Below are 15,009 nucleotides of genomic sequence, written 5' to 3'. Positions count from 1 at the left end.
AGACTGGCCTGCATTCCCACCCAAGGGTCCTACAGCCACATATGAGACATCGCCATGGGAACCCAAGGGCTAAAGGGGTTGCACTGAGCATGAGAAGCTGGGTAGAGTAGGGTGGATCACACCTGCTCAGCAACTTAAGGAAATTCTCTGTTGTTAGGCAATATATGTTGGGTTTACACATGTCTGCAAGTTCTTTGATATTTCTCCTGTCTTAGTCCATCCAGGCTGCTATAACAGAATACCATATACTGGGTGGCTTATAAACCACAGAAATGTTCATAGTTCTGAAGGCTGGGAAGTCTAAGATCAAGGCACCAGCAGGTTTAGTGTCTAGTGAGAGCCGCCTCCTGGGTCACAGACGGTGTCTTTTCACTGTGTCCCCACGTGGCAGAGGGGCCAGAGAGCACTCTGGGGTCTCCTTTGTAACAGCACTAATGCTCCACCCACCTGACCTAATTAACCCCCCCCCCCCCCAGCAAAGTCCCCATTCCAAACACCACTGCATTGGGAGTTAGGATCTTAACATATGAATTTTGGGGAAGACACAAAATTTCAGTCCAGAATACCTCCCATCCATAGGTGGAATCTAATTGCTCTCCTCTTGAATATGGTCCAATCACAGTGACTCGGATCTAACACACAAAAAAGTCATACAAGTGATTCTGTGTGAGTTTCAAAGCTAGTAGAAAAGGAAAGGTGATGGAACCTCCTTCCAGGTAGGGATATTTTCTCTATCTTTCTGTGTGTGTGCTTGTGTGTGTGTGTGTGTGTCCCTATGGACTCTGGGGGGTCACAGTCTCAGAGAGGCCATGCGTAGGCATTGCGGGTGACAGCCCCAGCTGAGGTGCCAGCCAGTGGCCTGCACCAACCACCAGATATGTGCATGAATGACCCTTCAGATGACTGCAGCCCAACTGATGCTGAGGGCAGGAGAAACAAGCCATCTCCACCAAGCTAACTCGGTCCAAATTGCAGAATGAAGAGCAAAACTGCTGCTGTTGTCTTAAGCCACTAAGCTTTAGGGTGGTTATACAGCCATAGATAACCAGAACACAGTGTTAAATACTAGTTTTTTCCAGTATTATAATGTTAAATGTCCCGGATTTCTATGTCAGAAGATCTAACAACTTGAATGGAAGCACCATCACTTCTTACTGTGCAGATAATAAGTCATGTACTATAGATTAGCCTCCGTTTCCACGTGTATATGATAGGGTAATAACCCACATCCTCAGAGACATCAAGAGTTTCCAAAGGAAAATGTATATGTAAGCATATGATACAGGGCACTTCACTTTTTAAGAAGAAACTGGCAGGCTTTCATTTTGGAAAGCACTGCAGACTCCAGAAAAAAAATGGTACAAATGAACTTACTTACAAAACAGAAATAGAGTCACAGATGTAGAAAACAAACTTATGGTTCCCAGTGGGGAAAGGGTGGGGGGAAGGGTAAATTGGGAGACTGGGATTGACATATACACACTACTCTATATAAAATAGATAACTGATAAGGACCTACTGTATAGCACAGGGACCTCTACTCAATACTCTGTAATGACCTATATGGGAGAAGAATCTAAAAACGACTGGATATATGTATATGTATAATTGAATCACTTTGCTGTACAGCAGAAACTAACACGACATTGTAAACCAACTACACTCCAAAAAAGTTTTTTAAAAAAGAACAATGCTATGTGTTCCACTGGTACCTTATGGACGGATTGATCTTCTGGATTTGCTTTCTCACTGAACTGAGGTTCTGGGAAGGTAAAATGCTCCCCACTCATACCCCTTACAGCTCAACTCTGTCATCTGCTCCAGCTACACCATTAGCAGGCTCTGCAGCCTAAAGAATGACTCAAAAACAGATTCTGACTTGAAAAGTTGACTTTTCTAGGGGCTAAATTTCAGTGATACTAAGTCTTTTCTGTTTTAATTTTCTTTTAATGTTCTCTAAATGGCATCAGAAGATGAATTTCAAAGAGGTAAAATGTATTTAAGATTTCATTTACCAAACAAACACAGTAAAAGATGATATCAAACATCTGCGGTTTTTCAACCACACAGCTAGCAAATAAGCACAAAACGGTTTTCGTGAAGGGCATAATTTGGCATCCTTGCCATCAAAGGCAATTTTAAACACATAATTCAGATGCCCACTGACAGCAGCACTTTCTTGTTGGCTAGTAATCTGCCAGGATGAATCTGGAAATACAGCAATGTCTCTCAATTAGAAGCATAAACTTTAAAAATGAGAGATAAAATCATGGTGGCGTGAATAGGACACAGGTGGGTAATTGACAAGCTTGCCTAATGTGGAAAAAATCATAGGTTAGAGGAAAAGTCATAACAATAATATAAAGCTTTGAGTTTGCACAGCCACTTCCCCCAAAGAGATCAAAGCCCTTTACATATATTATCTCCTTAATCCCCCTGTTACCTGCTGCAGGGGCAGGGTTAGGGCAGATACCCTTTGGTGTGATTCTGTCGCCATGGGTATCCTATGTGGCAGCCTTTTGCGAACCCTATTACTTCCGTTCTCTTTTCTGTAATAAAGTGTGAGATTAGCTTTCTAGTTACAGCTGGAGATATAATGCAGCATCAGTTCTTCAACAAATTTGTCCCTTTCCCCACTTGTCACACTACACAGATAACTACGTAAAATATTTCTGGCTACAGGTACATTATTAATGGGCTGTAACTGTGTCTCTGAAAGAGAGTTCAAAGACATCAAAAACATCTGTAACAACTAATTAAAGACTTGCTTAACTATGTGAGATTATTTCAGAAAGCGGTTGGCTGTGGGACTCATTTGTTGCCCAACACCCCAGACATTTCAGACATTGGATCTTTTTCAGCCAGGCTTCTCCGACCTCCTACTAGAAAGATTATATACACGTTATAGAGCATGTATGCATAGATCCATGAAAAATATTGAAAATAAAACACTATTTTGATATCATGCATACTAATGTCTCTGAAAGTCAGATTATCAAAATCTTATTTCACATCTCTTTATTCATTGTATTTCAGGAAAAGATAAGCCTCTATGAAATATAACTATGTCTCGAATGTTATTCATTCACAAGATGTCGATCAAAGTTATCAAACTACAGCTCATCTTCCTTGAGGGAGAAAAAATTACGCTGGTTCAGAAACCTGTTTCTATGATCTACTAACCTTTATATATGCTAATAATTTTACTATATTAGAAGATTCTATTGGGTAAATGTTTCTGATAATCCATCCCAGGATTATATCTGCCACCTCAAATTCTCTTTGAAAATAAAATGTCAAAACTATGTGGCACTGAAATTTTAAATCAGTGACTCCACTTCCAAAATATAACTAGTTAGGAAGAAGCATAACCAGCTTTTTTAATTGCCTTGGAAATATGCACCTTGATTCTGGGATATATAGCTAAAGGAAAAGAGTCGCATGCAAACTTTCAGTTTGTGTCTGCATGGAGCTACTGCCTTGAATTTTTGTATAAAATAAAATACAAAAATTTTGGTACCCCCCCCCCCCGAGCTATAACACCACCCAGATCTTCAGAAGAAATGTTATTTTAAAACTCTTCTAAATATTAAGTTCTAAGCAGAAGCTATAAATAAAGTGTCATTTTTCTGGATGTGAATGGATTTGTAGAGAAATTCGACAGAATACTCCTATTGACACTGAAACATGAAGTGAATAACAAAGTGGAAAGTTCCACTAGAACTAGAAGGGTCCTCAAAAATACCCCAAACTGCCCATGCGGAATTGTGCCTTCTAAAACCTCGGATCACAGGAAGTAATTTTAAATGTTGAGCTTTCCCATCAAAGGCCTTTTAGAATCATACTATATTTCCAGGGAATGTTTAGTATTAACAATCAACATTTTGAAATATTTGGAATGTCTCCCAGGTCACATAGGTTATGATAAAGTCACAAAAGGCCACAATTAGCCCTATTTTTCTCATGGCTGCCAGATATCATAAGCAGTTTTCAGGGGTAGCAATTTCCAGAATTCCATAGGTCCTTTACTTCAGCCTAAGAAACTCGAATATAATCTCTATAATTTTGCTCTGGTCATATACTGCTTAACTAACCCACTCCAAAATTCAACATAATTTTTTAAAAACCCACCAATTTTACTATGCTCACAGATTCTGTGAGTCTTAGGAATCCAGACAGGGTGTAGCAGGGATGGCATGTCTCTGGTCTATGATGTTTGGGGCCTCAGCCATGAAGACTCGCATGGCTGGGGGTGACTCAGGTGGATGGGGGATGGGATCCCAGAGCCTGGACCGGGACTGCTGATGGAGACTATGAACCAGCATCTCTATAACCGCCTCTGCATGTGGCTTGGACTTCCACACAGTACGGTGGCTTCAGTAAGTAAGACTTCTTACCCTGGTAAGGTCACAGCCTCCAGAGCAAGTGTCCCAGAGAACAAGACAGAAGCTGCATGGATTTTATGACTTGGCTTCAGAAGCTACATCGTGTCTCTTCTACCATAGTCTACTGGTTGAAGCTATCACAAACCGGCTCAAACTCAAGGGAAGGGGACAGAGACCTTAATCTCAATGAAAATATTGTCAAAGAATGTGAGGCAATATTTTAAAACTGCCACATAGCCATTAAGTTAATTAATTAATTTATTTATTAATTAATTTATTTTGGCTGCCTTGGGTCTTCTTTGCTGCGCACAGGCTTTCTCTAGTTGCTGCAAGTGGGGGCTACTCTTTGTTGCAGTGCACGGGCTTCTCGTTGTGATGGCTTCTCCTGTTGTGGAGCATGGGCTCTAGGCACACGGGTTTCAATAGTTATGGCATGAGGGTTCAGTAGATGTGGCTCGTGGGTTCTAGAGCGCAGGCTCGGTTGTTGTGGCGCATGGGTTGCATTGCTCCGTGGCGTGTGGGACCTTCCCAGATCAGGGATCAAACCCATGTCCCCTGCATTGGCAAGGGGATTCTTAACCACTACGCCACCAGGGAAGCCCAGTCATTAAGTTTAAGAGCAATATTTCCATTTAATAAATGGTACCAAAGTTTGATTAAAAAGTTAAAGAAAAAAACCCCAAACAATTGGTCAAATCCAACCCTGCTATTTTGCAGGTGAAGAAAGAGGTCTTGATTGAAGGACAATCGTATGCAACACATTTCTTTTCCTTTTGTCATTTGAACTAGGTTGTATGCGTTTCTCTCAAATTTAATCTCAATATTCTTAGCACTCTATGGAAAAGGACCTTCCTTGTTAATGACGAGAATAATTCATCCTATGTCCCACCTGGAAGCTCTATGAAAGGTACAAAGACATACCGTCTTTAACAGAATATTTATCTACTAAAGTCACTGTGCACTCCCCAAAAGGCAAATCTTCTGAATCAAACAGTTTATCGATGTCCATTTAAAATGTTCTTTGCCCACACATAGTAAGATAGATTCTCTCCACACCCTGCATCCATTAGTGTCCCCAATCTCTCTCACACAGTGAAACAGAATTGAAATGTATTCAACCAGGTAGAGACAGGATGGACGACAGCGGTCGGCAAAATCGCATAGGAAGTCAGTGACATTTCTCAAGGTCAAAGTGAGTAGTAAAAACGTTTCCTCTATAATGAGAGATAGGGATTGCACTGCTGGAAAGAACCATAATAAACATTACAGGGGAAAGTTGTAAATCATTCCAAGACTGAGAGAATATAGTAAGAAGACCTAAAATAAGAAGTTGAAGCATTAACTGAGACGATCTGGGGGGAGGTTGAGGGAAGAGGGCTACAAGGGCTGGCTGTTCCTGCTACTTCCCCAGTCCTGGGGCACACAGCACTGAGTGGGAGGGCCAGCAGTAAGGGCTCCCGGGGTGAGACGCACCAAAGCGGGGTTCTTGGGGCTGGCTGCACCAGCCAGGGGGCTTGTGAAATAGGGCATTACTTATTTATCACAACTGTAGAAGTTTGACCTGCTAGTACCTGTGCATTTGAATTTCTAACACTAGGAAAAGATGTTGTCCTTGAATTTGGGGATGATGCAGCAAGACGGTGGTATCAGAATTCCACATGGGACTTCCCTAGTGGCACAGTGGTTAAGAATCCGTCTGTCAATGCAGGGGACGTGGGTTTGATCCCTGGTCCGGGAAGACCCCACATGCCACGGAGCAACTAAGCCCGTGCGCCACAACTACTGAGCCTGTGCTCTAGAGCCCATGAGCCACAACTACTGAGCCTGTGCACCTAGAGCCCATGCTCCACAACAAGAGAAGCCACCGAATGAGAAGCTGGCGCACCGCAACGACGAGTAGCCCTCGCACAGCAATGAAGACCCAAAGCAGCCAAAAATAAATTAAAAAAAAAAAAAAAAAGAATTCCATATGGAGATGGACTAAGAAATGCTGTTCTCGGATAAAGATGAAAAAGAAATCTGCTTAGGAATAGGAGGATATGGTTCGTGTAATTCTAAGCATGGTAGTTAAATGTACACACATACACACACATGTTCAAAATCTCCATTTTCACTGCAGTGTGCCAAGTACCTGCTTCAATCTAACATAAAACAAAAGTTTTCATTATTCTCTTATAAATGGCAATGCCTTTCATACTGTGTGTGTGTGTGTGTGTGTGTGAGATAGGTAATAAGTTACTTAATTATTTTTAAACGAATGCCTTAGAAAACGTCTTTTTAAAATTAAACTATTCCATCAGTTTTTAAAGAAAATACTGGTATTTCACGGTCAGTTAGTTTTCATTAGGCTTCAGCCCCCACCATCAGCAGCCATGATGGGCAGAATAAGAATCTTTCAGGAGACATTTATTCCATGAGAAAATTTTCCTATTAAAAAATAAAGAGGGCTTCCCTAGTGGCGCAGTGGTTGAGAGTCCACCTGCCGATGCAGGGGACACGGGTTCGTGCCCCGGTCCGGGAAGATCCCACATGCCGCGGAGCGGCTGGGCCCGTGAGCCATGGCCGCTGAGCCTGCGCGTCCGGAGCCTGTGCTCCGCAACGGGAGAGACCACAACAGTGAGAGGCCCGCGTACCCCAAAAAAAAAAAAAAAAAAAAAAAAAAAAGAAAAGAAACTTTGATGAAACTAGAATTGAAGTGAGGTAGTTAATGATCCATAATTAAACTAGTTGCCATAGAAATCAATGCAAAAGAAAAATAGGTTTAAAAACTTTTAATTTTCTTCCAAAAGCTCAAATAACATGGAATCAGAGTCAATAAAGCCTGAATTCATTATGGAGCCACTGACCCAGTTCATTAATGACAAACCAAGTATTTTTTCACAGAAAAGAAAAATCAGACATTAGTTCCATAGCTTTGCCTCATGTACTAGAATAATCAACAATGAGTAAGGGAAATGAATTAGGTACCAAGGGTATAAGCACAGGGGACCCATCTGCCCCACAGCAACACGTGCTCATGCCAGGTCAGCTTGCTGAGTGGTGAAAAATAGAGCAGAAGGAATGTCTTGATGATAAACAGTTTAGTCAAATGGATTAAATCAACCACTTATTTAAAATCTCAACTGAACTGACTTTAAAAAAGAAATACTTTTGAGGGGCAATATACTGAAATAGTCTCTTCAAGTTATGCACTTCCTAGCCATCGTATTTTTAATAACTATCTTGTCAAATTTTCTAACAAGATTAATCATTTTATCTTGGTCCAAATCTTTCCTCCTGCTTTGTCATACACAGGGTGCCCATATGCAGTAAGAGCCACTGGGGTCAAAGAAATGAACTAGATCCCAAGGGGTAGAACAGGCCACAGAACCTGCCTGATGGCTCAGAGGAAGACTAGACTATTAAGTCCATGAGGCTGAAGAGTAAATTGTTTCTTCTTTTGTTTGCGTTTGTTTTTACCAATTTGTGAAGGGAAAGCTGGAAGTAGAGCCTTACTAGTCAAATTCTAGGACTGGACTCCATTCATTGTTGGTGATTCTTTTTCAATCATGTGGATATTCCAGTTTCCCCAACAGTCGACTAAACTGGATGCTTGTCATGGTCCGTCTGAGGGTACTAGGAAGATAGGTTAGTAGCAAATAACTGGCTCCTCTGACTCTTCCGGTCCACAGCTACTCAGGCTCAACCTCTGACCCCAAATTCCTAATGACTTCCAACTCACTCATGACTTCAAGACAAATACCTTTCTTACTTCAAACTCACTTCCAGAACCTTGACTCTTTCAGTCCTTCTGGCCGTCAGCACTGTCATCACTTCTTTTCCATTCACAGCCAGTATTGGGCTCAAGGTTAATCACCTGAACTTATCTCTCATCAGTATCCTTTGTTCTCCTGTCCCAACACCTTCTGAGAACCTGACCAGGTGAAGACCAACACCTGCGTAATGTTAAATCCCTCCAACTCCAATGAAGGCAGGGGTGAACTAGATATTCACAGTAACGTGTCAAATAGCACCTTGCTAAATTCCCATTCCACAACCTCCCCTGGGACATAAGAACCATCAAAGAGTCCTGAATGGTAGAGTAACTCCAAATCCTCACTCCAAAGGGCAATGATAAAATTGGACGAAATTGTCAAAAACAAAAATTTCAGGACCCTGAAAATAGAACAAAGGCACAAGATAAATTGAGGTGTGTCTACACAAGAAAAGCTTGTGTGGTAGTAGTAGTAGTTTTTTCAACATGTGTGTTGAAGCAATTCAGGTAAGAATTTCACCGTGGTGTTTTATCCCAGCGTTGCTATGATGCCAATGTGGCCACCCACCCCAGCTCTGTATTTGTGCCCAGCTATGTTCTAGGTTGGTGTAAGCCATGAAAACCAGCACCTTCTCAGCCAGGAAGGCTAAGGGCTAACTTGATATTCATCAGAATACGGAAAAATCCCCACACACATTTTCAGAAACAGTAGTGATTTTAGTGACAAATAAGAAAGACCAATGTCAGCTAGGTTGTGGCAATCAGACTAGGCATAAGTTTATCAGGAAATGAGACAGCCAGAGTAGGCCTTGATAGGTCTCCACATAGCCCTGGTGGTTCCAAAGGCAGTCTGCATGTACAAGGCTGCACACGTTCTTAGGAGAAACTGGAAAAGGCAGCTATCTGTTTGTCCCTGGATGAATGTGAGGACTTGTGCTAGCAGAAGGTAAAAGCCAGGAACAACAAGTAAACTGTCTGAAGTTGACATGTGTCTCCCAACTTACACACAAATCCATGAACAAGGGCAGAAACTTAATAGCTCAAGGTAGATGAGAACAACTTTTAATTATTCAGTTACCACTAAACAATTCTGACATGGGAGCAACCCCTATGAAGTCAGGCTTGAAAATAAAATTAATAAGGAAAAAGAAACACTTTACAGAGACATCAAAGGTCACAAACAGTGGGGGAAGATAGACTCCACAGAATTAGCCCAAACAAATCATTAACAATAAACAGAAACAATATCAGAAAAGAAACAAACTCACATTTGCTATGATATATATTACCTAAAATGTCCAGTTTTCAAATAAAAACTTATAGTATATGCAACAAAACACAAAAGTGTTTCCCCTTCACAAGGAAAAAAGCAGTCAAAAGAAATGGCCTACTAGGGGACCTAGATGTTGCATTAGCACAAAAAGACAGCAAAGCAGATATCACAAACAGGTTCAAGGAACAAAAAAAAAATCACTTCTATAAATTAAAGGGAAATATGATAAAGTGGCTCATCAAATAGAGACTACCAATAAAGAAATAAATACTGTTTTTAAAAAAGGAAATTCTGGAGTTGTAATGTATAATAACAGTAACTGGCATTTCCAGTGTCCATTCCAACATGTGAAGAGATTATAAGTTGTAACTCCCACCCTCATAACAAGAAGAAAATTAAAAAACTAAAAATCAACAACTCTCCTTAGATTTATCAGAGAATTGAGGTCACAGGGCAAACTACTGCCCTGAAAACTGGAGAAATAGAACCAAGAGAGTAACAGCTTACCAGGAGCAGAAGCTGCTAGAGCCAGAAACTGGTAGGAGCACTAAAAACTGTCAGTGACACATTTCTGGAGGCTGAGTGTTGACTAGCTTTAGAGTTAAAACTCCTGAGGGCCCAGTCTTCAGGGATCCTCTGTACATCCGTTAAGTTTTACCTCCAAAAACGTCACCAGATTCCCACTTGTGAACACTTGGGGGAAAATGTCCATGTACTTTGGGGAAGGTAAGAGAAAAAAAATAACCATGTTAAGATACAACCAGTGGGTTCTGTTCCCCAAAACGAAGCCCTGCCCTCAAGGAAAACTAATTCACTAGAACTTTATCTCCAGAAGAGCAATGAGCCAACTCTAATCCCCACAGCCTTCCTGTCTCACACAGAGATCTAGGGGAAAAAAAACTGAAAAAAAATTTAAAAACTTCTTCTGAAGGTCACAGTGCAGGAATTCTGGCCCTTTTTATAAACGGAGATTTAATCATGAGAGTACAGAATGCTTCCCCTCCTTAATACCTTACCACCACATCAACAGGGATGCAGTATAATAACAGTAAATTACAACGGAGTGCGCTGCAAGACATAGACTCTATGTAAGAAGGAGTTTCTAGGGAAACCCGAAGACAACAGGGGAGACAAAAACAAGGATATCAGAGTAAATTGAAGCTTCTTACACTATAGCTACAGCAAACATTAAACACAGCCTAACTCCTAGCCAGATAAATACAAAACATTACACTAAAGACCTATTTACCTCAGTTTCTAATACATTATGTCTGGATTTCAATAAAAAATTACAAGGCATACTAAAAGGCAAGGAAAGATCAGCCTGGAGACACAAAGCAAGCATCAGAAACTAACTCAGCTAGGGCAGAGAAATTTTAATTATCAGACCAAGAATTTAAAAAAACTACAATTAATATGGTAAGGACTGTAATGGAAAATTTGGACAGCGTGCAAGAAAAGATGGGTAATGTAAGCAGAAAGATGAAAGTTCTAAGAAAGAATCAAGAGTAAATACTAGAAAATGAAAACACTGTCAGAGAAATGAAGAATGTCTTTGATGGACTCATCAAAGGTTGAACATGAATGGAACATGGCTGAGGAAAGAATCAGTGAGTTTGAAAATAGGTCAGTAGAAGTTTCCAAAATTGAAGTTCAAAAAGGAAAGAAAACAAAACAAACAAACAAAACCAGTATGAAACAAGATATCCAAGAACAGTGGGACAATTAGAAAAGCTGTACTAAATGTGTAATGGGAATACCAAAGGAGAAGAAAGACAGAAAGGACCAGAAGAAATATCTGAATGATGACTGGGAACTTTCCAAAGTTAATGACAGACATCAAACCAAGATAATCAAACACAGATCCAAGAAACTCAAAGAATACCCAGCAAGATAAATACAGGAGAAGGGGGGACAAACCACTCATAGGCATATCATATCAAAATGCAGAAAACCTAAAAGAAAATCTTGAAAGAAGCAAAAGCCAAAGGGAAAAGAACACCTTATCAATAGAGGAAAAGGATGAGAATTATATTGAACATCTCTTCAGAAACTATGTTAGCAAAGAGAGTGGACTGAAATATTTAACATGTTGGAAGAAATAAAATCACAAACCTACAGTTCTGTATCCAGCCAAATTATCATTCAAAAGAGGAGGAGAATTAAAGACTTCCTCAAACAAACAAAAACTGAGGGAATTTATCTTCAGTAGAACTGCATCACAAAAAAAGTTAAAGGAAGTTCTTCAGAGGAAATAAACATCATATAAATAGGAAACTCAGATCTCCATAAAGAAGGAAGAACATTAGAGAAGAAATAAATGAATTAAATATTTTATTTTCTTTACTCTTAACTATCTAACAGATAAGTGTTCAAAATAATAGCAACAATTAATTGGGTGGTTAAAACTAGTTAATTGGGAAGACATAGGGGAGAAGCTGCAGCTGAAGCTGGAGTCGCCCGTGGGGGCCAAGCCCGCCGTCTACCCGTGGCCGCTGCCGGTCTACGACAAACCCCACGATGCTGCTCACGAGATCATCGAGACCATCCGGAGGAAAAGAGACATAGAGTTACATCCAGAGAACAAGTTGCTGGACCGCTCCCTGCAGAAGAACCGGGAAGAGTAAGACCAGGAACACACGTGGAAGAAGAAGAAAGAGATGATAAAGTAAAGCCTGGTCACCTCCAGGTTCTGATAGAAATAAAGTTTCCAGAAGTTGTGTTCCTGCAATAAGAAATAAAGATGTGACCTTCCAGTTGTGTAAAGCTCTTAAATGCTGTGTAAGTGCATCGGGTGCCTAAGGAACCTGGAGCTAAATGGGCTAGTTCTGAGAGAGAGAGACTTAACTACGTTAACAAAGGAAATCCATCACCGTCCTTTGCGGGGCCGGTCCCGAGCTCGCGTTTTAATGGACGCGAATGCAAACCGTGGTTCTCACGTGACTTTCTGAAGTGCCCCCGCAGCAGGCCCAGGTACCTTGAGTGGACTAAGTCTCACTTTACGGCAGTGGCATCACATGGTGGCTACAGAAGGTTGCAACGTCCCTGTGTGCTCTAACAGGCTCTGCAGACCAGGGGACGAAAGGACCAAGGAACTCTGCCCTCAGGAATCCCAAGTGACTGGAGGGACACAGCGTCAGGGCCCCTGGCAGTGTCGCCCACTATTCAGGAGGTGGGCGGAGGCTCCACAGCTTCATTTCGTCCAGTCCCTTCCAGTATTTGAAATTGTTGTCAAGATGCTGCATTAACTCAGGCAGGTCTACAAAGGCGTCCCAAGCAGCAAACACGTCTGTGATGAAATAGTCCATGAGAGAGATTTGGGATTTGGGGATGCTGCAGGTATTTCTGTCCAAAACTGGCATCACCACAGTCAAGTCCTGTCCCTTCTCTTCATCAGTCTGAGAAAAACATTCTTCTGAGATACGTGCGGCCCACTCAATGCACTCTCCCAGGGGTCGGCAGGGATTGGACGCATCAGCACACTTAATCAGCATTCGTTTGATCAGACTGCGGTTGTCTGGAGTTCTGAGCATAGTGATTATGGCTTCTTGATTTTTATCAGTTTCCCCATCTTCCTCTAATGCTGCCAAGGGCGTGCTGATGCTATCGACAAATTTGTTGACGTGCTCAAAGTGCTTTGTCATTTCTGTGGCTAAGACCATGTCGATAATACTCTGGCGCGGCGTCCGGTCATACCTCTCCATGTTTTTAAAGATGTTGCATTTATCATCACGAGTGGTCAGCTGGAAGGCCAAGGCCGCGAGGTGGCTCTCGAGCACAGCAGTGTCGTTATACAGAACGGCCAGCTCGCTCCCAGCACTGTACAGGAAGGAGGTGGCTCTCCCGGGGTGGTCCAGGTCATGGACAGTGGCTGCAATGAGGGCAGCGATCTCATCAAGTGGATCTAAAGTTTGCTTTATCCTCTCTTGGCAGAGAAAATAGGCAGTGGCGTGAAACACGTCAGCAGAATGTGTAGGACTGTGGTAGGTGTTAGAAGCATGATAATTGGCTTCGATAACTTGCAACCACGATCTCAGCGTTGTCTCAGGGCATTTTAAGACTTCAAAGACTCCAAAGCGAGCAAATATGTTCAGACCAAGATAAATCAAAGGCCTTTTAGGAATGGGAGCCTCCAGTTCAAAAATATCGAAGTCCCAGGATTCCTCATGTCCCATGGCCCGAGTTATCTGTGATGGGACGTTGTGAAGGGAGGTGGGGGTGATTACACTGCTGGAAACCTGTTGAAAGAACATACTCATTCCTGGATGGTCTTCACGAAACATCAGACATTAAGCCCCCAACAAGGTCAATGGCATGAGGATCATCGTCCTTAGCATCAAGCTGTGGTGAATATAATTCAGTGGTTCTTAGAATTTCCAGCACACGATCTAAGGCTTCTGTCACAGGCATGGGACTGCTTTCCTGGGCAGCACTGATGATATCGATTGCCTTGCTGATGGGCGCCTCGATCTACATGGAATGTATCCGGGCCATGGAGGAGCGTTGTCTCTGGCTGGAAACTTTGCTTGTTCGAGAGGCAGCAGTTCTGACGTCTAGTGAGCTTTTTCTCCCGTCGTTATCTTTGCCTGACTGATTATCTGTATGAGTGTCAGACTGAACACATTCAGCCATTTTCTCAGCCTTACTGTTGCCAGTGCACACTCTGACAATGGACACATAGTGTCTAATTTTTCCTCCCTGTCCAATGACAGGTATCATCTTCACATTTTGTTGTTGAGAGACATACAGAGAAGCCAGGGAGAGTCACGCCATCTCTCCCTCCTCTGGACCTTAGTTCCTCCTGATTGTCACTCATTACACTGAGAACAGATTTCAGGACTCAGCACATGCAGCCATAATGTGTGCCTAATTCCACATCCCAGTCACTGGGACACAAAATTTTGGTGTCTTCAAGTCTGGCTCCCACATCACCACTCACATATGTCAGTTCTTCCTCTACAGCTGAGTCAGTGAGTAAAGACACAAAAACAGAAGCAGATTAATACGAACAAGGTTTTATTGAAGAATCAACATTGTGAAAATGACTCTACTACCCAAAGCAATCTACAGATTCAATGCAATCCCTATCAAACTACCACTAGCATTTTTCACAGAACTAGAACAAAAAATTTCACAATTTGTATGGAAACACAAAAGACCCCGAATAGCCAAAGCAATCGTGAGAATGAAAAACGGAGCTGGAGGAATCAGGCTCCCTGACCTCAGACTATACTACAAAGCTGCAGTAATCAAGACAGTATGGTACTGGCACAAAAACAGAAAGATCGATCAATGGAACAGGATAGAAAGCCCAGAGATCAACCCAGGCACATATGGTCAGCTTATCTTTGATAAAGGAGGCAGGGATGTACAGTGGAGAAAGGACAGCCTCTTCAATAAGTACTGTTGGGAAAACTGGACAGGTACATGTAAAAGTATGAGATTAGATCACTCCCTAACACCATACACAAAAATAAGCTCAAAATGGATTAAAGACCTAAATGTAAGGCCAGAAACTATCAAACTCTTAGAGGAAAACATAGGCAGAACAGTCTATGACATAAATCACAGCAAGATCCTTTTTGACCCACCTCCTA

At 41.8% G+C, this 15,009-nt stretch overlaps 1 pseudogene; it reads right to left on the bottom strand.

Annotated features, from left to right (window-relative positions):
• Window positions 1-12,573: 12,573 nt before the first annotated feature.
• On the bottom strand, window positions 12,574-14,140 carry LOC116753243 (annotated as a pseudogene).
• Window positions 14,141-15,009: the final 869 nt, after the last annotated feature.

Source organism: Phocoena sinus, chromosome 4, assembly GCF_008692025.1.
Source record: "Phocoena sinus isolate mPhoSin1 chromosome 4, mPhoSin1.pri, whole genome shotgun sequence".
Classification (NCBI taxonomy): Eukaryota; Metazoa; Chordata; class Mammalia; order Artiodactyla; family Phocoenidae; genus Phocoena; species Phocoena sinus.
This window is presented reverse-complemented; position numbering and strand designations above follow the sequence as displayed.